Source organism: Lasioglossum baleicum, chromosome 3 (genome assembly GCF_051020765.1).
Source record: "Lasioglossum baleicum chromosome 3, iyLasBale1, whole genome shotgun sequence".
In the NCBI taxonomy this organism is placed as follows: Eukaryota; Metazoa; Arthropoda; class Insecta; order Hymenoptera; family Halictidae; genus Lasioglossum; species Lasioglossum baleicum.
Window position 1 is genome coordinate 9,737,781 of NC_134931.1, and position 23,128 is coordinate 9,760,908.

At 38.3% G+C, this 23,128-nt stretch overlaps 1 protein-coding gene across 5 annotated transcripts in view; it reads right to left on the minus strand.

The window, feature by feature from the left end:
- LOC143207152 (uncharacterized) overlaps window positions 1-23,128 on the minus strand; it is a 131,153-nt gene that overhangs the window by 107,606 nt on the left and 419 nt on the right. The window contains exon 2 of one of the 5 annotated variants that reach the window (XM_076420296.1): window positions 20,315-20,403. The exons of 3 other annotated variants lie outside the window; for them this stretch is intronic. The gene's annotated coding sequence lies outside the window, so the exon portion shown is untranslated. Of the gene's footprint in view, window positions 1-20,314; window positions 23,123-23,128 lie in introns of those variants that run through there. One more of the 5 variants, XM_076420295.1, reaches the window with a different exon arrangement.

Here is a 23,128-nt window from a genome sequence, read left to right on the forward strand (position 1 = left end):
ACTATGCGAGGAATCCGGGAACTTTCGTTCCTCGTGTGGAAAAGATCACGGTTTCCGTATTCGTGGCTGACATTTACCGTTGACCCACACGCCGCCGCGCCGGAACGTTAATTTTACAGGTGGAAGGCCCCGATTCTCTCGGTTATCCGGTTACCGTGTAACATGGCTCTCGTAATTAATTATTCTATGAAACCCGACAAAATTTCTGCACACCGAGAGCTCAGGTGCTGGCTACAATTGGTTCTTGTTAGGCGAGCTTCGTCGACACCTTGCTCTGGCAAGGTCAGGTTCGCACTTGGATCGTAAGGTCTTCTATTGAGACGTTTAACGCGTTCACTACTACCACGTCAGCATTCTATAAGAATTGTTTGTCCAGATTTACAAATTAATTTTTATACTAATATATTCATTGTACCATCTTTGGTTCAACCCTCGGACGGAATCCTCAGAAATTGAGTAATCGGATGACAATTTTAATACTCTGGATCAAAACAGTCCCAGCTACCGCCGTCGAAAGTTTTCTCAAACGGGGCAAGGAGATTGAACGACTAGTGCGCAGTACCATACAATTAGTTTACTACAGGATGTGAAAAGAAATTTTTTCAAAAATTGCATTTGGTCGGAATTGTAGAGAAAATACTAAAAGTTGCATTTTACAACTTTTTTATGCGGGCCTATATTGAAATTATAAAAAATATAATACGTTTTGTAGATCTGTGGCAAATTATATGCACTGTGAAAGTTTCATAGAAATCGGTTGATGCGGGAAAAAACGACAGGCATTGAAAGATGTAAGAATCCTTAGAATTACTGCAGTTGGAGGCCGAAAACGTGAAAAACTGCAATTTTTACCATCTTTAAACGTTTGTAGCTCATTACAATGTCGATCGATTTTTATGAAATTTTCAGAATATGTTTAATTGATACTTATCTACGAAACGTGTTTTCTAAATTTTCCATATAAGCTCACATAAAAAAGTTGGAAACTACAACTTTCAGTATTTTCTCTGCAATTCCGACAACTTGTAGTTTTTTTCAAAAATGTTTGTCACGTTTTGTAGCAAACCAATTGTTCTAACTTCTTTAAAAATTGCAAATCGTATATTCGGGAAACTCGAACATTTTCGGGAATCCCGTCCCAGTACCGCACACCTCTAGTTATTAGAGGTCTCAGGTAGATCTTGTGAATATTAATTGTTAATTCCTTGAATTTTGAAGTTATTTGTGAGACCGTTTGTGAAGAGTCAAGATATACAACACATATACACTCTACCATTTGATGTTCTTAGGATGGAAATAATTTGCTTCGGTTCGGTTATTTTAGAAATCGAATTCATGTAGTCTTTCATAGGTATTCCTTCAACTGATTATATTTTCGTTTAGTTTTTTTCAGTACCTACCGAACGTTCTTCACGATGAAAATTCACTGAGGGATCTCTGTACTCGGAAATGTGTAATGTGGGTTTGTAACGTTAATATAAATATAATCTCACTCACTCGGTCACTTAGCAATGTTCTTGCACGACCGCAAACAAAAACTCAACATAATGGATCTCGCCGCTCCTTTCGGCTGTCAACACAAGACTCTTCATAATTTTTCAATTTCCGGGTTCATGATCATTTCTTGTTAGACTAAAGATGACGCTTTGATAACAGTGGGTGGAAAAGAAGCTATAGATACAGACCGATGTATTTAGCTTAATGTACTACATTTATTGATTTTGTATTTCCCGTGGCGTATATACGTATAATCCCGAGTCCCAGAACAGACTTCCCAGAAAATCATGATTTCCCTCTGCCAGGAAATAAGTGATATGTTTGCTTTAGTAGAGGAAAATTGAATACTGTTGCAAGGAAGAATGGAAATCCACCGACCGCCCACATTCACTGTCAATCAAAACCGATTTTTACGATATCTCGTTACTCCTAACAAGACATGCCTTCCCTACAATAAACTTTCGATGTATATGCACCGTGGAAATACTTATTTAACAAACGAGACCTACTATGTCAATACGTATGTAGGTCGTGTCATACTCTAATATACATTTAGTTGATAACTGTCTCATGAAAAATATGTAAAATCTGCTTTCAGCTGTTGCGCTTTCAAATTAACATTTCAAAAAGTGTTCACAGTTTTTATAGCCTGTGTGTATTTTTAATCTGAAGCTTGCAGTCAGCTTCAACAAAAACTCCATCGTTTTCAGGTTAGTTCTACAAAAATGTATTTCACATTAATTTAAGCCGACTGATGCTGGCGATCGCTATAAACCATCGAGCTGCAATTTGCATGAATTCGTCAGAAATTAAAACGCTTTTTGCGCGTTTGTAAAAACCCACGCTGAAATCTAAAGAATGTAAATCTCTGAATACACAAAATGGAATCACTCGGAGACACGAAAAATGTTTCATGGCATTAAGTAATTGTTAAAAACACTGTGCTTGGTATTTTTCTACACGTATCATATTATTAGACCGTTTCCCACCACAATTACTACAAATTGCAGTAAAATAGACATTTAATATGACGGTATCTTTAAATTATTTTATATATTATAGTATTTTTACTGTTTTGTCTTTCGAGAAACAAAAATAATTTTTGTATGCGAAACAAAAAGATGTTCATTACAGTTCGAGAACGCGGACCATTTTATCTCGGAATGTAAAGGTTTAATGGAGCTGTTTCAATATTAATACTGTTTTTAACATTTGTCGGTGTTTTGTGGTTTTATCTAGCAACAGTGGTTCTCCACGAGCTCGGTCGCCTCGCCACTGATTCTCCTCGATTTTCCTGGCAATGTAAGATTATCAGCGTGGTAATTGGTCGTTAATTGGTGCACTAAATTTCTGCTTGCCCGATGCAGCGGCCGGATGAAACAGACTAGGATATATAATGCCAATTATAGTTGGCAACCGAAGTTAATGTAGGCCGGGGATGTTAATGGGTTAATACCCGGCGGGGCCATGGGACGGGATGAACAATGCTCGCATACCGTTAAGTTCATGAAAGTTCGCGAAAGTGGTGCCGCCGGCAATTCCCTGCAAGCTTCGGGTTCTTCCCTCATGACACCGGAGAAATAAAGTAGAACGCAATAAAAGTTACCGCAGCTCAATCCTGATCGTCGATCGTTGGTCAAAATTTCTTTTAGAATTCCATCGCGTCAGCTTATAGCTGCTGAATTCGCATAGCTGCATCGATTAGTTTTAATTTACCACTCACAGCCAACTAACACCAGTTCAATTCATCAAAATCCAGCAATGTTCATAAAGAGATCATACAATCAAACAGATAAAATCATTCGAGACCAGTTCATTCATTGTTACACTGTTACACAATTCACTATGTCATTTACACTGCGGATTTTATGCATTTATAACAAAAATGGACAGATGCCATTTAAAATAGTAAAAAGATTCCGAGTATATTTGAAAATGTAGATATACTATTTTCAACAAATTGAAATTAATTACCCTTTGCACTCGACGCTACTTCAATTCGAAAATTAAACATTTCTTCCAATCTAGTGGACATGTAACTGATATAACACCTCGTACAATACTTGAATGTTTAGTAATTGATTAGATATCAACTTATTAATGATATAAACAACATTTTGAATGGTACAGAAATTTTTATGGTGTTTCTGAGTCACTACTCGAGTGCTAAGGGTTAATAAGGATGGTAGCTTGCAAGTATTGTTCACAAGTCTTATTTTGCATAAAATACTTTTCCATTTTTCAAGACTAACAGAAATCACAATCTTTCAGAACAGCTTCAGAACAAAGTAAATTATCTGTGTACATATTTTTATTTTTATTTTCTTAAGAAATATCATCGACACACTATAAATAATTCTCCAGTATTGCAGACGTGTAAGTAATGACAGATTTCTTCCGAGTACTTTAGAGAGGAAATCACAGATCTTTTCAGTATTTTATAACTGGGGTGGATTTATGACATTTCACCTCTGCCCTTTAGGGTTAGGTGACATTAACAGTGAGCTCCAAGCTAACAATAAGCAGCTTACCTGAATGCACTATTCAATTCCACTGTTCTTCCCGTGGCATAATACATCCTCAGTGAACTGTAGAGTTCGACAACACCGTTGCAGACAAGCGACAATAAGTAATCCTCTATTTTATTTTATCTTTTTTGGTATCTCGTTCTCTATCATTCATCCGCACAAAACATAGACAAATGGATCACCAAGATTGTATAAACAGTTCGCTTCACAAGTACCGTGACCGTTCCAATCCGATATTTACGTTTCTGGTCACGATTCTATTGCACATATCCGCCATTTGCCTTCGACTATCGAGGATCGAACAACTGTAAGAAAGTGCACGACACGATGAAATAATAAATAGTGGACTGAAGCAATTTTAATGAATTTTAGAATTAAATCGCACTTTAATATTGCAACTTGCAAACTTAAAATCTTTCTTGAATGAAACTTGTTAATTCCACTCCCCCTCCAAATTTCATTTACGACAAGAAGAGCATAACTTCTGTAATTATGCAAATGTTTACACGAAATTTATTTAGTATTCTCAAAGAATGATACTTTTAGAATCAGCAATTAAAGAAATCGATTTTTGGAGATTCGAGATACAGAAAATTTATGAGTGGGAATAAAAATAACAAAATTTCTTAAATATTTATAAAGAACGATGCTTCTAAAATTAGTAATAATAGAAATCGATTTTTTGGAGATTCAATATTGCTCTAAAGGGAAATAAAAAAGGCGAATATTCTGAAATATTCAAAAAGAATGATGCTTCTAGTATCAGCAATAAAATACATCGATATTTTTAATTCACAATCTTTAAAAATACAGAGAGAAGGAGATCAAAAAGACGAATTTTTTTAAATATTCACAAAGTATAACGCTTCGAAACTCAGCAATAAAGGAAAACGAGTTTTGGAATTTCAATACTGCTAGACCACGTTTAAAAAAGCACAGAGGAAAGGCAATAAAAAAGACAAGCACGATTTCGAAGCGCGGTCGACGCAAGAGATTCAGATAGATCAAAGGATCCGTCTATCGTCGAAACGGAAACTGCAAATAACAAGGGTCACGGAAAGAGCACTTTGTGTCCATGCTTACGCGGGTTAAACGCAGCGGAATCGCCGCGCCGCGCCGGTCAGCTAGAAATCGAAAACCGTGCTTTTATATTATTTTCGTTTACACAGGCATCGTGCTGCCGCACGCGTTTCTCGTTGTTTGTACACGAGTGCATAAACGCCACACGGAAATTCCCCTTTGTATACAGGGTGTCCCACCCGATTTCGACATCTTGATTTTCTCACTATTGTTACTCGTAGCAAAAAATATTTCAGCAGAGGCTTGAATGGTATCCAGTGGAGCATATTTTGATGGTATTAGTTTTTCGTGAGTGGACGCGTAAAGGTCAACTTTGTTTTTTTAAATGGAATGAGGTATTTTTTAATACCTCAATCGATGCAGCTGGACATTCGTTACAAAAAAGTACTAACCTATGTATGTCGAAAAGTTAGTAGTTCAGGAGATATTTCAATTTAAATAACTCTAAAATACCATTACTGTTGTGTACTAAGACTTTAGTGTTTACTTACTTGTGTAACGTCTTAGTACACGACAGTAATGGTATTTTAGAGTTATTTAAATTGAAATATCTCCTGAACTACTAACTTTTCGACATACATAGGTTAGTACTTTTTTATAACGAATGTCCAACTGCATCGATTGATGTATTAAAAAATACCTCATTCCATTTAAAAAAACAAAGTTGACCTTTACGCGTCCACTCACGAAAAAACTAATAACATCAAAATATGATCCACTCGATACCATTCAAGCCTCTGCTGAAATATCTTTTGCTACGAGTAACAATAGCGAGAAAATCAAGATGTCGAAATCGGGTGGGACACCCTGTATCGTGCTATGCAGATACCATGTGCACTTCCATATGTTTTGCGTTTGTGGAAAACGTGTTCTTCGATTGACAAAACATCGAGATGTTTGGAGACGCCGGAACAGAACGGAATCAAATTATCGAAGCAAAAATTGAAACAATGTGACTCGTTTTGACAAATTCTGTTTCAATACACCCAATGTGCAAACAGGTTAATTTTAATTTAATACTCCATTATTATTATTTATTATACAGATTAATTAATAATCCACGGAAAAGGAAGTTGACCGTAGTTATTACTCCTTTCTTCAAAAGTTCAAAAAATAGGCCATGGTTTTTTATATGTGCCCCGTTCCCTTTTCGACTTTAAAATTGCCATGAAAATGTTTCAGCAGCATTTCAATTTCGATGATTAGAACCGAAATGCACGAGTACTTGATTATATCGCGAACGCTCTGATCCTGAACACGTAGAAAACTATTTAATATTAGAGTTTATTGTATATGCGAGAAATTCTACCATGATTACGGGGGCAGAGTCGGGATTGTATCAGTCCGGTGAACGTGAGAGTGTCTCAATATTTTGTAATCAATTTTGCCGAGGTAGTGAATTGTTATTTAGCTGCGGCAAACAAATCAGCTGCTGCTAAGACATTTATTTCGAGCACGTAAACATTTAAGAGCAGAAATTCTTTCGTTTGTATCAGGCTTGAAGTTTCATTTTTAAACATCGACCCAAGGTATGTATTGTTGCACTCGTTACACGCTACTCGTTGAAACCTTTGTATACACAGTGGTTTACAAGTTCGGAACAAACTTCGGTCAGTGATAAACTTCTTCTATGTAGAATATTTGCGACATTGCAACTTTCAACAAGGAATATTTTCTGCGGGGTGAAAAAAGATCGCTTGCACCGAATTGCATGTCTTCTCTTTTGAAAGTTTTAAGTGCACGGCCGTGTGCGTGTACGATTTACTTTGAATTTTTCGAGACTACTGTCGGAAAAAACAAGTTCCCAATGACTTTTCCTTCTTTTAGGAAATATTGTTTACGTCCAAAAGACATGCTCCTCCTAAACTGCTTGTGAATGAATGAATTTTAATTTTTGCTTAGTTTCATTCAAACTTCACTGCACTGTTTTTAAAAAAATATTGTGATACATTGCTTCAGAACGTGACTGAAAATTCCTGCACAACAATCTTTTCGTTTACATCCCACAGTTTCCACTGAAAATTGGCGATTTGTACATTTTATTTATCTCTAAAATTGTAAAAATTGGAAACAAATTAATTTCATTCATTACAACTCCAACACTATCTGCAGCTTATGAATTCTAACCACCTGTAAAGATTCTCCGTCTTCTACAATTCAATACCTAACCCATAAAATTTTCTTTGCAACCAACAAGCCTAACTCACCGCCAGAATAAAAATTCTATGAGCCTCCCTTTGCCGGTTAAGTGTGAAAAATGTCTCCGAGTCTGCCAGAAGAAAAGAGCGACACGTGAAAAGCTTGAAATAAATGGAATTCACTTACAGAGGGAGAGAATGAAGAAAAACGGAAAAAGGGGTAGAGGGAAAGGAATAAAGGGGGTTGAGACAAGGGAAAAGAAATGATCGCGGTAGGATTTTTAATTCGGTGTATAGAGGCTGTTCCGTTGTCCACGTATCAGTGGTGTATCCCGAGCCGAGCACAGAGTGCATACATCATAGGGACGTGTGCATAGATCCCCGTGTGCACACGCGACACATATGTGCACGGCCCGTTAATGGCCGTCGATTCCGTTCGTTTGCGAAAGTAGAATCAGGAAACGTCCGATATCGTTGGCTGCCACCGGGATATTCACGTTCTAATACCGAGATACGTGGCCTCAATCGGTGGCCGGTCGAGGAGCGTCTATCGCCGATGTAAATCCACGTTTCCGAGGACTATGCGCGATATCGAGCCAGCTCCACCTTCTACTGGCAAACTTGGCCCACTGTTAATTCGCGTGACGTACCCTGTCTACCCCTTTCTAGCAACCTACTTCCATACACAATCGCTCGTTTCCGATTGATTTTTTAAAGAACACTATCTCCTACCAACGATTTTCCCGAACTACTTTTCGAGACGTGCATGGTAAAACATAATTACTTTACACTGTTTGTGTACGATTATGGGTCTATTTTCCTATTGGTCAGACACATCAAGACTTTTTCAGGATAGTTATGTGTCACCACTAGGATTGCCAGAAATGTTTTATCCAAATATAGAAGAAGTAGTGAAAAAACTGCAATTATGTATATATGAGATAGGCTCAAACTGTAGGAGTTCAAGTAAAAGAGATACAGACCACATTTTTAACTTTTTTATTCAAACAAAGATTTTTGAAAATTATATGCTATTCAAATATGATATAAGAGATCAAGTTCAAATATAGAAGACTCATACCAAATATATCTGATCGGATAATCCTTTCATTCTACATATAGCCGTCATACAGAATTTGAACCAGTAATGGAAAAATCATGCGATCAGAATTAGTTAGGATTAGGTGGTGGGGGGCAGAGAGGGCCGACCCGACCACGCATGCGTAAATCCAGAAATAGTCTTTCAAAATTGAAAGCTCACCCTATATGAAACACCAACGTGTTTACAAACAGAAAATAAACAGATGCCGCCCCGGAACAGGCTCACGTTGCCGCGGAGCGTGCAAGAATACAATAGTTGTTCGCAAATATCTCGAAAACTAAGAGCGAGCGCCGGGTAGTTGTAATGACAAAAGTTGTTCAGAATGTTGTCCTCGATAACATATGTCAAGGTCAAAGTCATCGGAGTTGCCTCCCCTAAACGTAAGGTTTACCGAAATTTTTTCAAAAATTGCAAATAGATCGGAATTGTAGAAAAAATAGTAAAAGTTGCATTTTCAACTTTTTTATGTGGGCCTATATTGAAAATTAAAAAAGTACATTTCGTAGATCTGTGTCAATTATATGCACTGTGAAAGTTTCATCGAAATCGGTTGATGCGGGAAAAAATGACGGACATTGAAAGATGTCAGAAAATCCTTAGATTTATTGCAGTTACACGCCGAAAATCGTGAAAAATTGCAATTTTCACCATCTTTAAATGTTTGTAGCTCATTGCAACGTCGACCGATTTTGACGAAATTTTCAGAATATGTTTAATTGACACAGCTCTACAAAACGTATTTTTTTAAATGTTCAATATAGGCCCACATAAAAAAGTTGTGGAATGCGATTTTAGTATCTTTTCTAGAATTCTCTCCGATCTATTGCAATTTTGTCCCAATATTTTTATGGCCCCGACTGTATACATATAACATTACGTACTACAATTTTAAACCTTTATAATGTATGTATGTTGTAATAGCAAGGATAATACTACCTCGAAACACAACATAAATACAAAACTCACACTTGGAACTTCAAAATCCTCAGTCCATAATATCCCAGAATTTGTTAATCTCTCAAATCCCGATACGAAATATTTCATAGTAACAGCAGCTTTCACAAACCAGTTCAAACAAATCTCGAAAACAACCGTGAAAATCCAGAGTAAATAGAATAGAAAAGAAATTGGTTATATGAGGATTGCCACTTGTAGTCGTCGTCGTCAAAAATGTATTTTCGATTTTCGGTCGATCAAACGGCACGCGTGTAGATACCGGGATGCAAACACGCGCGTGAATTTTTTTACACGACTTCAGAGCACGATCGGGGATTATATTGATTAGCAGCTCAGCCCGCTGTCCGTCGACATTCCGAAAAAAACGAGAGAATGAGAGAGAGAAACAGAGAAGGGCAGAGAGAGAGAGAGACGGGCAGAGACGGATATATCGGGTACGGCTAAGTTTATTTTACAGGAATTATATCACTCCACCCCCACGTACTTCCTGAAAAATATCGATAGCTTTATTTACCTGTGCACGTCTAGAATGGACTCTACCGATATTACCACGAATTTTGCGCCTGCGTTATTGGAATTTTTCGTGGCCCGCGTGAACGTATCGACGCCCCCCTCCCCCCCCCCCGCCTCGTCCCTCTTTATTTATTTAATAACTCGCTGTCTACACCCACGCCATCCGTGAAAAACTTACGCCGGTCGACGACGATGAATTTTCCCTGGCCCACGAACTTCGCCAGTTTCCGTCTATCGAGTCGACCGGACGAGTTTGCTCGTCGAATGTTGTCGATTTCATCGAGTCTGCTTCCCTCTTTTTAGCTGTATGCACCTGCGGCTCTTCTTACACGGCGCCATTTTACAAAGTGTTGCGTTTATACGGTTCCTTTAATATGTTTCCTTTCATGGTGCTCGACTTTTTAACACGGTTCTTTTATAGGTTCAGGATATTTTAATACAGTCCTTTTATAGTCACGTGATTTATTAACACGGTTCTTTTATAGCTGCGGGATTTTTTTAACGCGGCTCTTTCATAGTTAGGCGATTTTTTAACACGGCTGCTTTGAACATGTTTCTTCCATACTTCTAAAAATCTGAAATTACATAGCCGCTGTCTCCTTTTTATTGAAATAGCAGAATTCGAGATCTCGCAATTTACATAGTTTTAATTGAAAGACTGAAGATGAATTTATTGACCTCTACTTCTATGGCTTTCACGATTTCATCTAATTAAGAATCTTTTAAGGTTTAAGTGACGTTGAATTTCGTCGCAAGGATTTAACTTCTGAAGGTCTGTCATACATTCGCTTTACGCAAACGTTCTCGTCAGCGAAATTTTTACCTCTTCCCGAGATTCGAATTGAGTCAGTTATGTGACAGAGTGTGTCAATATTAGAAACTTGAGTAATTAAATTAATACAATATTATTCCGAATTTTGCAAAAACAAACTTCGCCTCGTTATTTGGCTTCGTCTTGCAATTGATGCAGACAATTTTTATCTATTAGAAAGACGTTAGGGTTCCGACGCTGCTCAACATTTTCTATAAGCATTATCGTTTTTCATCAATTACTAATAGACGAAAAAAATTCTATCTCCCCCTCGCCTTTGCACTTAAAAGAAAACTAAAACACAAACTCCTTTGAATATTGCAAACTTTAAGACTGTATACACCAAATGCAGTATTGCCAACGTATTCCGAAGATTGGTTATACAGGGCGAGTTACCTAAGACAAGCTACCCGAGTAACTTCTACATTTTTTCAGGTAGGAAGAAATGTTTCAGATAAAAGTTGTTTGGTTTCGGGATGACCTTGAATGACTATATCGTTGAAATTGTCTCGCGATGGGCTACAAACGTAGGATTGGCCTTCAAATCTCCTAAGCATCTCCACTTGAAAGAATGTTATGTACACTACGTTCTGGGCCCTTTGAAACCAAACAACTTTTGTCTGAATCATTTCTTCCGATCTCAAAAAATGTAGAAGTTATTCAGGTGGCTTGCGTTGGGTGACTCACCTTATATGTATAGTTTGATGCTGTTCTCTCTTAGAAAGACAACCTGGCGTGTTCTTGAGAAATGAGAATATTTTTCTTGTCGGAAGCGAGCCTGCTGAAAGGGAAAGAGCTGATGTCACCAGCAGATAGATGATGGAAAGTATCGACGACAATGGCGACAAAAGGGAGGAAAGAAAAACGCAGAGGTTGTGATTTCCACGAAAATGTATCAGCTAACTCTGACGAACGTCGTGTCCCAGTGCAAAGCAGCGCAAACGATATTATCCGTGCACTCCTTTGTTAAGCCAGCTGCGCCCATTTCGTATCTATTCGTCTCTCTCTTTCTCCGTGTATACGTATTACACTACATACAGATATACGTGTATGTGGATATAGATTTGTAGGTGTACAGCCGGTACAAGGTTGCACACCTAAAACGTGCCGCGCGTCATAAGCTCTCGGTCTACTGCACTGCGTTTTAACTGCAACCAAGCCCAGCGCGCATCGAAATATACATACATACATACATGGACAACGGGGTTAAGTAGCGGCCCGTAAGAATGTACCATGCCAAACTCTGTTGTCCCTCTTTTTCCCTCTCTGTTCCTCTTTTTACGTCGCTGGCTCCGACGATCGACGATCTATTCGCGGGTTTACACCAGGTCGATCAAGGGGACACGACGGTTTTGCTTTAGGGTCACTGCCGCTGCGTTAACGCGACACCTAACAGTAAATGTGTGTCATCATTTTGTTATTTACGGAGCGAACAGCGAATCAATCATGGGCGTGTTGTAGCCAGCGAGAAAATTATTCGACAAACTCTAGAACCATCATTTTTTGAAAACATTTTTACACATTTGTCTTCTTCATCGCCCTTCCTTTGGTTTCTCCAACCCTTTCTAACACTGAACACCACCGGTCATACGACTTCTATTATATAATATATTTTATTTAAAAACTTCGTATTCCAGCATGCGTATTATAATTAGACTGCTGATTTTATACATTTATGACGAAAACGAATTGGTGCGATTTAGAACAGTAGACATTAAAAGAATTTGTAGATGCTAATATATTGTCTTCAACTTATTAAGATTGGTACAGAAAAAACGAGAGTTGGTTACAGTTTCCGGCAATCGACAGTTTTTATTTTGCACAAAGAACCGCAGTCCAATTATAATAAAAGTCGCAGAAAAGTCAAACAAATTCAATCTTGTCATTTTTATATAAGACAACACATTTTTATGACATATTTATATGACAAAAATATAAAAATCAGAAAATTTTGTGTCAAACTAAAATAGTTCATCCGGAACACAGCGTAATTTTTTAATAATTTCCAAACGAGAGATTTTCTTCCCCGAAAGAGACGAACTTCGGACGTTCATAAAAGTGGAAAGAATAAGGGTAGCGAGTAGTTCGAACGATGGATTTGCAGTTAATTTTGCGAAGAGAAACGCGCGGAAATTTCGAGTTGAACGGATGAAGGGTTTCGCAGATCGACCGGCGCGGCAGCGAGCTCTCCGAACACAGTTTTTTCGTCTCGCCACGTTGTCGACATGGAGGGCCGGTTGGTTTTTGTTGTTTTGATTTTTTTAATTGATTGTCGTGTCCCGAATGTTGGCGTTTTCGCGTGATTTATTTTTCGCTGGTCGGTAGCGCGGTGGTGATGATGATGCTTTCCCGCGGCGAGTTTCGGTGTACCGATAATCGAAATTGGTTGAATGTGGATGATAAATTGCGTCACGAAGGGTGGTTCTCCTGAAAAATGATAGAGAATATATTTGTTCGTCCCGTGGGTGATAGAGACGAGTTGCCCTTCTTCCGAACTTTGGGGAATCTTAATTGCGAGCACGTTCGTCGGAAATGTCGGATAAAGGATGTAAAATCCAATTCACGTTCGATTCAAAAATCTGGATGAGATAGAACATTCTACTGAAAATTGTAGCTGCGAATTATTATACAATATATGTGAATGTCGTCCACGACAGTGAAAGCTATGTTGTTCGTTGAACGCGGTGAAATGTTTATTGGCTCGCGTAGTTTGCGAAATCGTGGAGGTAATGAATGCTCGGCTAATCGATAAAGTTAATGTAACAGGTGGTCTTTTAATTATTTTGAGCAGTGTATATTAGTTTGTTCAGAGTGTCGCGATTTAATCGATCCAAGCAAGTGACACATCGACGTCGGTGTACATCGAAGTTATTAACGGCGCGGCATCTGATGAACGAATATCCTTCCAATAATAATTAAACGACTCCCGGTAAAACATACTATGTACATTCTATCACGGAAAAATCGTGCTCGACATTCTTAAACAAAAACCAGCACTCTCAAATTAATTCATTTTCAAAATTAAATAATTTAGATCACAATTACTCAACCTTGTCAACGAAAACTATCATTTATTTTTATTATACACTTCAATTCAAATCATTTTCAAAATTAATATCACTCATCACAATTTTTCAGTTTTCTCTGTTTTGGTCTATATACTTTTTTCAAAATTTTCGTTGCTTCCTTCCCAGTAAATTATTCTTTTAGTAAATTATATACTGGATTATCTAAACATTCCTTCCCTGTAATTTATATCTATGTATTATCAAAATGTACAAACTTAATTCTGCTTCTAATTTATTGAAGTTAGATTGATGATAAATATAGTACAACGACAGAAAAGTGAAATTTTAAGCTATGGTTTAGCGCAGTGATGAGCAACCGGCGCCGGAATCCCGGCTATTTTTTATAGTATTCGAAAATCTCTGCTGAACTGCGTGTCGTATTCCAGATGAGGGGTTAATAAACGTTGTAGATTTATGATAAATAAAACATTAGTTTATTAATAAAACTCCTCAAGTATAACTCCGGTCACAAAGTAAAAGAAGCGCGTTACAAGGTATAATTCGTCGAAAGTCTGACAATTTGTGATGGACAGGAATTCGAATATATAATAAGGTCTTAGCTGTGCTGAGGTTTCTGTCTTTTGCGCGAACTTCAATAGCAGTCCCTTAAAGGGAGAGGGAGTGTAAATGACTACAATGATGTCTCATAGTGCTGATTTTTGTGTGACTAAGGGTAGTGACCGGTCCAGGTGTTCACTATCGACAACAGCTTACTTACTATCGAAAACATCTTACATAGTCACAATTTATCATAAATTAAATAGTTGGTCGTCCAACATGCGTCAGAAAACACATTCGTCGTATAACGATCGAGCTTTTTCGTATTTTATATTCAAAATTGAAAATGAACATCGGCAGTTTATTATTACATACGATCATCTTTTACTTGTTAAGTGCTGTTTGTTTAATATGCAGTGAAAAAGTATCTGCGTTGAAGAAATAAAATATTAAGAGAGATTATGCAAGTAAACACTTTTTAAAATTTAATCATTTGTAAGGACAGTTACGCAAGGACATAGCAGATCAACTACAAGCAAATTTAAATTTAAAGTCACCAAACCGAAAATACGCTGACACCTTCCTGTCGTATCTGGGTCTTAAAGCAATAAATTCGTTAAAGAGGCACTACATAGGAGACCGTAGCCGGTAGCGTAAACACAAACTGATGGATCTGGCGACGCAACAAAGTATTTAATATTGCGTTCATTGCGACCCGCGCGTAGTATGTATTAGATCTTCACAATTGGCCCACTACAATCCGCGGGTTGCTCATCACTGATTTAGGGTATTTCACAATATGAATAAAACAATATTTTCATTCAAGGGAACGTTAAGACCTTCCACATTTGTAAAGTGTGACCCATTACATGAAGAGCACTGAAAAACTTGACACGATGCAACCTTGACGTCTCCATTCAACCAAATTTCACTCGAACACTCTTATTCCACCATCCAACATCTTTAACCTTGTACTCGACGTACTCCCTGCGACGTCAGTATTAACAGATTAAAATACAACACACAGAACTTATACATGCACATATTATACCCGAGGAAGCACTGCGGTTCACCGAAGCTTGTTACAAATTCTTTCCTTTTATTATTTACTGAAATAGTGGAGGGTCGCATGTGAAACATTGTTTCACGAGTTGAGTTAATATTTCAAGTCTTGCCTCTACCGATCGGTAGAGAGTGACAGTGAAATTGAATGTGACGACAGTCGATTCACTAACTCGTATGTGCACTGTTAATATATTGAACACGTTTCATTTTCTTCGCCATTCGTTTCAGTTACGATGACAGTATATTTTTGTTTTAACGCACACACACAAAATGTTGTTTCCTACAATTAGTCAGACGCGAGGTGAAGATTCTGAACGTTCATTAAATGTAAATGTTGTTCAGTCCTTTCAAATCAGAATCGAACTTCATCTTTTTATTATCAATATTTAATCGTGAAAGTACCTGAAGACACACAGGGTGTCTCAGCTGAAGGAGGCCACCTACATATCTCCTTTATTTTTAATAACACAAAAAAAATATTTTCGGTATAATTTAAATGGTATCGAAGGAAGAGTATCGTAGAAGAACAATATTTTTGTCCGGTTATTTTTTCAGTTTTTTCAAGGTCATCGTTATTCTCTATCGGGAAAACTTATTTTTTTTATTGCATCTTGTTAATGACTTAAGCATATTCAAATGTATTTTTTCAGCCGCTATAAGATGGAATAAAAAAAATGTGTTCCCGATAAAAAAAATAACGATGACGTTGAAAAAACTATAAAAAAATAACGAGATAAAAGAAATTGTTCTTCTATGATATTCCTCCATCGATACCATTTAAATTATGCCATAAATATTTTTTGTGTCATTAAAAATAAAGGAGATATTTAGATGGCCCCCTTCAGCTGAGATACCCTGTATAGTAAACGTTTACTTCTAAAATAAAAATGTTTTTTAATCATTCTAATCAGTTGAAAATGATATATTGATGTTCTCAAGCTCTGTTAATCGTTCTCCTGTCTTAAATTGCACATATCAATTTTGTCATCGATGCCCAAAATCTGCAGTCTACTAATCAGCCGTTTCAGCTATGAAATAAAAATTTGGGCATCTAGCCGGAGATAAAAAGCGATGATCAATGGACACAGACATAATCGAGATAACGAGCCAACTCGTCCATAAACCCAAAAAACACAGATTCACTCTCAGCCTCGCGTTCGATTCGCAATTCCGTCGTCGTGGGAGCTTTTTCAAACGACCCTCTTCGTAGGAATGGTTAATTGACCGATCTAAAAAATCCTCGAGTTTCACGAACCATCGAGGACTGGTATTTTTCGAGTATTTCGCGATTTCCGGTCGACAGCGAGCCGCAGTCCCGCGTTTCACTTCTTTTGTGAGCTGCGAGTTGCGCGAGACGTCACACCGCTTTCTCCCACCCCCTCTCTCTCCTGGGACGAGAGAACCGGGCAGATTTTCTTCTTTTTAAAATCATTTAGGTCGTGGCTTGACAGCGGCGTACTTGTGCTGACGAGATATCGAGTTCAAACGACCCTCGAGCACAAACGTTCGTCGATCCGGCTGACGAGCGTACACGCGGCGGACAGGCGAAAACAAAAAGTGGTTTTCGAATCACGAATCGGCTTCATGCCACGCCCGATCGAGTTTGAAATTTAATCAGCGACGCGAGAAACATCCATCTCCTGATAGCGTCCAGTTGTTTTACATTTAAATCGAACCTTAATTCGAGGAACGTTATTACACGCCGCAGTGTAAACCCCATTGTTTGACGACGATCACGTTTGTTTTTCCACGAGGAATCGAAACACGTGCCCGGTGATTTTGTGAGGGACGTCGTGCGCCATGGACTGGGGATATTTTTACTTTTATTGCAAATGCTACTCGATGGCGAAAATTTTAACTGATTGAGGAATTGATGTTCGCGTTCACCGGATGAAATTGTTGACGTACATAAACTTAAATTGTTGGAAATTGTTGAATCTGCTAAGTATCGGGTAAATCACTTGTTTCGAACGTAAACACGATTTTATTTTACGTGATGCTAATGTTTAAACACTGAAATAAATCTACGCATATAATGTGCACATATATTCGTTGTTCTTTAAAAAATTATTCACAATAAATATTCATCGTCAGACCTGTGTTGGAAATTATACAGAAGTTGGTTACACCAGGGAGCTTAAAATTGAACAAACATGATCAGAAGAAACCTAAATTTTGAACCTATTAAAAAAGGAAATCATTTTCTATATTACTGTAGTTTGCTTCGATTATGGTAGAACTTGTTTATTTAACATCAAAACCCACTTGTAATGGATTGATTGAGTGATTATTAAGAATGTATACACTTTATCTGACAAAAACTATTAAAACATTAACTTTAAACTTGTCGTTCAACAAACAGATTGTACACTATGATTTAATTAAATCAACATCAGGAAACATAAACACGCGTGCTATAAAGTGTATGAAAATCTTCTCGCAAGTCACCGTCTACAGAACACATTAATTTGTTCGATAAGAGATTAAAAAGTAGAACTTTTGCCAGTCTTTAGTCGAACCATTAGTCAAACCATTAGTCGAGCCATTAGTCAAACTTTGATAGAGTTAACGTGTCCTTCAATTTAAATACTTCACCGAGTTCTTAGATTCAATCTTTAATCCGTTGAATATATTGAACAGGTGAAACAAGAACGAACCACCTGTGCACGTTCTTCAAACTTTTATTTTCCATGTGAAAACGAAATGAAAATCATTATCTATATAATAAAATAAAATGCTGTTCGTTCGCCACGACATCACGGGAGAACGGCTGGACCGATTTGGCTAATTTTATTTTTTAAATGTTCATTGTAGTCCGAATCAGGTTTTTAGATTTTAAAAAATTGGGAAAGTTGCCCGGAAACATGAAAATTCGGGAAAAACTAACAGTGCTTTTAGAATCATATTTCAATACAACAAAAAAAACGAACGTCGTAGCTTTTAATCAATATTTCAATAGAACGTCGCAGCTTTTAATCAATATTTCAATAGAAATTTACATTATCGACGTCTGTTTGCATTATCGACATTATAAACATTCACCAGTTAGTTAATTTCGAAAAATGCGTACCACACTAACCCTCTCGCGAGCTCGCAAAGCGGGCAAGCTACAACAACCCTACTCGCGAAGGTCGCGAAGCGAGCGAGCAACAACTCCCCTCTAGTTTTACATAATTTGTTTCGATACAAAAATCGAAAAGAGCTTGTTTGCTTGATGCGTCTGACCATCGACAACTTATTCTACTTAATGCTGAATAAAATCGTGGATGTTCACTAGCTGGAATCATTTGAACGCGATTTTCAAACACTGTTTCGTTTAGGAGTCGGTATTTTGCAATCTGTTTCATTGGTTTCGCGATCAATCATTTTCATTGAAGTGTCGAAAACGAAAGCATAGAATGCAATAACTGTGTGTGCGGCTTCGGTGATGAATTGACGCGGATTTGACATACAAAACAGTAAAAACATTAAACGTGTTTAACTTGTACGACTTGATATCTTGTGTACACTATCAATTATATTATATTATATTTTTGTGATTGTATAAAAGTCTCTTTATTTCAAGTGAAAAATTAAGTAACTTCTGCTAAGTAAAATTTATTCAATCGGTGGTACGTCATTAAATGTAGTCCCAGAAATTGTAAAAAGTAATCTAGATACATAGCACCATGATCAACTGCGGACATTTATGCAAAATAAATCGTTTGCATTAATTGCAAGCCATGGAAGCCAAATATAGATTTCAATTCCTTTGTCGATTTTACCAAGTTGTGAAATGTATTGATAGCCATCAATTCTTTGAATCTTCCAATTGTTTGAATCTAATCATGATGCGCGTTCTAAACATGTTGTACTCCCTTGAAACGGTTTGCTGAGGTCATTCGAAGTAACTTTTTCGTTTGTGAAAATGTTTTTCGCGTCTTCGTTACGTAGTTATTAACAAAAAGACACGGATCAATCACAGCGCGGCTACTGCGGACGGAGTCCGGCTCGGCCAATGCCGACACCCGCTCAACTGTAGCCACGCTGTGCCGTGTTTTCCGGTAATAAATCCTCAACAAAGCGGAGAACATTTTAATAAGTAAAAAAGTGACTTCAAATGACCCCGGGAATCCACATGTGCAAAGAAGTACAACATTTTTAGGACACCCTGTGTGATTTTGATAGTACAATTCCACTTGGATTTATTTTCACCGATGTACTTGAATGTAGGTGTTTAAAGAAACAGTTATTGTTTGTACACTAACAGAAAGAAGTAGCATTCCACTGAACTCCCATTTCTCTCGATCAAGGTAGAGAATTTTTATCTCGCACAGAGATACTGAAGCGACGAGTCATATGCAGGCATTTCCAGGTCTGGCGCAAGGGCAATTAATTCGCAAAAGGAACGTAAGCATCTTCTATCTCCGCGTGCATCGCAATTAGTGGCGAAACCGCCTGCTTTAAGGTCAGAAATTTTCGCGAGCTCCTTTCTTTCGTCTAAATATCGATCCTATCTGCTCCCAGTGGCCCGTAAACTCTGCCATTCCCCGAGACGTGTGCTTGCCTTTCGGCTCTCGGTTTCCAAGTTCATTGATCGAGATAGACGAGAGATCTCGTCGGTTAATAAAACTGAGGAAACCCAGAACCACGTCGAACGAATGAGAAATCAGCGCGCGAATCACTATCAAATTTACACTCGAAATTGTAAATCGTATTCGTTCTTTCGTTGCTCGATTCCGATTCGAGAGACCGCTTGTTCTTCAATATTAGCTCCGAGCAAACACCTGTGTGGTTCCGGTCGACGCAATCGTTATTAAATTCTTGGTCTGTTCGAAGACCGTGTATTTCTTCTCTGTTTTCGTTCGATTACATCCTGCCGGAGTTTGTCCGTGTTGTGCAAGAGGAAAAATATTGTTCACCCGTTCACCCGAGAATTTGCTTCGATAAGCGAAAATAGTGGGAGGGAGCGATTAGCGCCGGGGAACTTCTTACTTCGGAGGTCAGACCTTCGCCGGTTGTCCCCTTTCATTTCGACGCGAGGAATCGATACATACATTAGCCTTATTAATGTTTACCTTGAACTTCACTCTCGATGATGACTCGGGCTCATAACAGTCGCCGCCGGAGCCACCAGGAACTTTCGAACTGTTTCAAAGCGTGGCCACTTTCCCATAAAATAGCAACAATATCAACAACCACGAAGAGAATCACCTTTTTACTTCAGGGGAGACGGGGAAACAATGGGTGAAACAAGAAGACGAATATCGGAATTGCACGCCGTTCAGAATTAATCGTTCTCACAAAATTTTACAACTTATTGCACTTGAAATCTCCATCTGAGGCGTCGAATATCCTATAAGTTTATAATTTACTCTTCAGGAAAGTCGGAAGACAATTCTCCTAGCATAAATCTACACACCTTTCCTCGGAAATTTCACAACCCGTTTCCCTCAAAATTGCAACAACGTCAACAACCACGAAGAAAATCATCCCTTTTCCTCCAGAGAAAACTAAACAAACACTAGACAATTCTCGCAACATAAACAGTAGCGTACACCATCAGAACATTGCGGACGGTACACTTCACATACACATGGCCTTCATACCCCGCATGTTATCGCAAATTGAAAAATAAATTCACGTATACATACAATGGAAAATGTTATCATTTCTTGATCATAACATTTTACAAATATTGCACATAAACAAACGTGGAGACGGTGCACAGAAGACGCGGATCGGTATCTCCCGACTCAACATGACGTCAATCGATGTCTTCAGTCTACATATTATGACATATTAATACTAAACCAACCATGACAAATTCAAATAACAAAGATGGCTTCACGAAAACTGATTCAATAGATTTCTTTGTTCAAGTATATGTTCTAATAAAAATCACACAAAGTCTAAATGGATTTGTTATTTTTACAAGACAATAAATACTAGCCCATTTTAATGTTTAGTAGGTTTACTGTTAACACTAAATCTACCGGAAGGCTATTAACACTAAAACGGCGGATTTCAGTCTTTTCCTTCTACAATTCGTGAAATTATAGAAATTTCTTAGCAGACTTCATTATTCAAGTACATGCTATCATAAAAATCATATGAAATCTGAATAAATTCAATTCTGTTGTTATTATTATAAGGCTTCTCGATAATTGTGCTGTACCAAATGAAAGATTAAAAATCTTTTACACAATAGTCCCAAACGAAATAATTAAATTACGTTATTGAGGGTGATTTGTTGGTTTATGATAGAATATAATTGATGGCCATAGACTTCAAAAAATTATGGAATAATCGCTGGTAGGTTTTGGTAAGTTGATCGTCCTCGAGAACTTCACAAATGTCACTAAAAATTTTCAGTCACCCATCGAATCCAAAGATCAGCAGAAAAACGAAAATCCATTGGCCCGAGAACGAAAACTGGAAATACCGGAGCGTCGTTGGCCGCGATAGAAATCAGCCTGGCAACGCTCGGTTTGGCGAGGCTTTAACGAGAGCGCCTCTCTCGCGCACCGAACGAAAAAGAAAAGAATATATCCGCCACGAGGTCAGGCCGCCGCTGGTTGCAGAGTACGGCCGTATCTGGTCCGCAACAATGTACGCGCATTTACGTAGGTGCGCGTGCCGTGTCGTATCGTGACGAGCGGTGTCGTGTCGCGTTGGTAATCACCCTATTTCACGGTTAATCAGCCGAGAGGCCGGAAGAACGGTAGAAGGGAGGATGGCAGAAAGGGGTTGGGCGACGAAAGAAAGAAAGAAAGAAAGAAAGAGGGAGAAAACGAGCGACGGGTATCGTCAACCTCAAATACCTAGAAAGAGAAGGAAAAAGAGACCGGGGAATCGCGGACAATGTGCAAGGGCAGAGGAAAGGAGGACAGTGATACAAAACTAAGAAAGAGAGGAAGAGGACGCGACAAAGGTTAGTGTAACAACACCAAAGTGGTGCAACATCTTCACTATCGAGGGCTAAAAAAATAATGCACAGAAGTTCGCAGGATCGATACTCCACAAAATAAATCCACAAAATCGCGGACAGTGTGCAAAGGGCAGCGAAGAAGAGGGCACCGATACAAAACTGAAAAAAGAAAGAAGACACGGCGCGGTTGGTTTACGAGCATCAAAGGGGGTACAACATGAGGATGCAAGACTTTCCGAGCTGCACCTGTAATCTTGTCTACCGACGGCTACCTACAGAATACACCGCACAGAAATCCGCAGAGTCGTGGACAGTGTACAAAGAAGCACCAACGCTACTTTGTCATGACCAAAGGGTGCATCGCGGGGATGTTAGATAGCTGCACCTGTAATCTTCAGAAAAAATCCACAGAATCGTGGACAACGCACAACAACAACGTAAAGGTGAACACCGATAGAAAGCTCAAAAAAAAAGAAAGAATACAGCGCGGTTAGTTTACCATCACCAAAGAGGTACAGCATGCCGAGGTGCGGAATAGAGCTATACCTGTAGTCATGTCTATCAACAGCTATGTACAGAGTACACCTCACAGAAATTCGCAGTATCATGTACGAAGTGCAAGTTCAGAGTAAAGGAGGACACCAATAGAAAACTCTAGAAAGAAGAAAGCACCAACACTGTTAGTTTACTATCACTAACGGGGTACAAAGTGTGTAGAGCTGCTAGATAGAGTTACACCTTCAATCTTGCCTATCAACTACTACGTATAGAAAACACCTCACAGAAATTCGCAGTATCACGGACAAAGTGCAAGTTCAGGGTAAAGAAGGACACCAATACAAAACTGAGAAAAGAGATTAAACGCGGTTAATTGAACCGAAAGTGGTGCAACGCGCGAATGCATGGATCGCCATCCGCAGCTGTAATCTTGACTACGACGGCTACGTACAGACTATACCGC